Source organism: Octopus bimaculoides, chromosome 17 (assembly GCF_001194135.2).
Source record: "Octopus bimaculoides isolate UCB-OBI-ISO-001 chromosome 17, ASM119413v2, whole genome shotgun sequence".
Lineage (NCBI taxonomy): Eukaryota > Metazoa > Mollusca > Cephalopoda > Octopoda > Octopodidae > Octopus > Octopus bimaculoides.
The window spans coordinates 47967008-47968755 of record NC_068997.1 but is presented as its reverse complement, the minus strand read 5'-3'; positions in this window follow the sequence as shown (position 1 = coordinate 47968755).

The following is a 1748-nucleotide window of genomic DNA, read 5'->3' as shown; positions in this document are numbered from 1 at the left end:
TATATACATACAACGAGCTTCCACACAGTTTCCGCGTACCAAATTCACTCACAATATATTGGTTAATCCGAGGTTATCGAAGATGATACTTGCCCAAGGTGGGACTGAACCCGAAACAAAGTGGTTGCAAAGCCAGCTTCTTAACCATACAACCATGTCTGCACTATGCGTAAGGCTTTTAAAAAATTTATTTATTATTATTTCCTGCGTCTGAGCGAAGGGACATACCTTATAGTGTTTGCAAGTCCTTTGAGCTCAATGATATCGATGACATTGATATTCTTATTGGATCATTTCGACACTTAACGGAAAGTCTTGTGAGGGGAGAAAGTTCCATTGATATGATATCTTGGGGGAAGAACGACTGGGTGTATGGTGACTATAAGGGTACTTGAGAGTTGGTCACAAAATGGCAAGGAAACGAGAATCGAGTTGGTCGTGATTGCCCGCGAAACTGAAGCCTTTATTGCGACCCTACCTAGAAGTGGAAGGTGCGTAGCTTATTGGTTAGGGTATCCGGCCCACGATCGTAGGGTCGTGAGTTCGATTCCCCATGGTGTATTGTGTACTTGAGAAAGTGACTTTATTTCACGTTGCTCCAGTCCACACAGTGACTAGTGTCCGTATTTCAAAGGGCCAGCCTTGTCCTGTTCTCTGTCATGCTGAATCTTCTGGAGATTTATGTGAAGGGTACGTTAATTTTATGAGCCGGCCGTTTCGTTGATCACATAAACTGGAGCCCTCGTCATCCTAACCGACGAAGTGCCAGGTAGTTAGGTTACGTAGATCGTTATATTTGGTGTATTAGGATATAAGCTATAAGTACATGATTGTCTTTATTGGTCTGTATGGGAAGATGTTCGTCTATGTGCGAGGTGTCAGCCCATGTGGGAAGAATTTCGTTTGTGTAGGAAACGCTTCTGCATGTGGATCAGAAATATATTGGTCTTTACGAGAGCGGTTAGTCTATTAGGAAAGGGTTTGATTTGTGGGGAATTTCTTGTCTTTGATGTTCTATATTGGAACGTGTTGGTTTGTGTGAAAGATGTTTGCCCACATGGGGGTGTTTTACTCTCTGTGCGGAAAATGTTAGTGTACGTATGTGAATTGGGGAAATGCTGGTCTTTATGGGAGGTATTGCACTATGTTACAAGTATTAGATCTATGTGAAGGGACGTTGTCACACTTGTTGTATAACCCTATGTTATCTGTAATCCAGCAGAAGACACTAAGGCACGCAGAACGCCAGTTGAACTACGAGACGTGTGCTCCCAGATTCATATCAGTTAAGAGGTGAACATACCGCACACACAGATATAAAATTTGACTTGTATAGGATGCAATATATGCACACACTGCACTCTCACCACTGCCCATTAATTTTCTATATACCCCCAACTCCGATTCTAGTAGTAACCATAAATGAGACAGATACGGTAGAATGCGGGTAGATATAGTTCGTGTTTGTTTACGTAAAGATATTTTGGCTGTATTTGAAGATGTTAGTCTACCTTTCCGGCTGGTCTAATTTGTCGCAACAATAGCGTATATAAAACTAGTAACCTACGTTTTCTACGCCGGATGACAGCAAGACAGTTTGGCAATTATGTATAATTTATCTATACTTTATCGATATAAACATAGTCTCAATTCTAGGGAAAATATATAGAACACTTATGCTTATATATACATATATGTGTATATATATATATATATATATATATATATATATATATATATATATATAT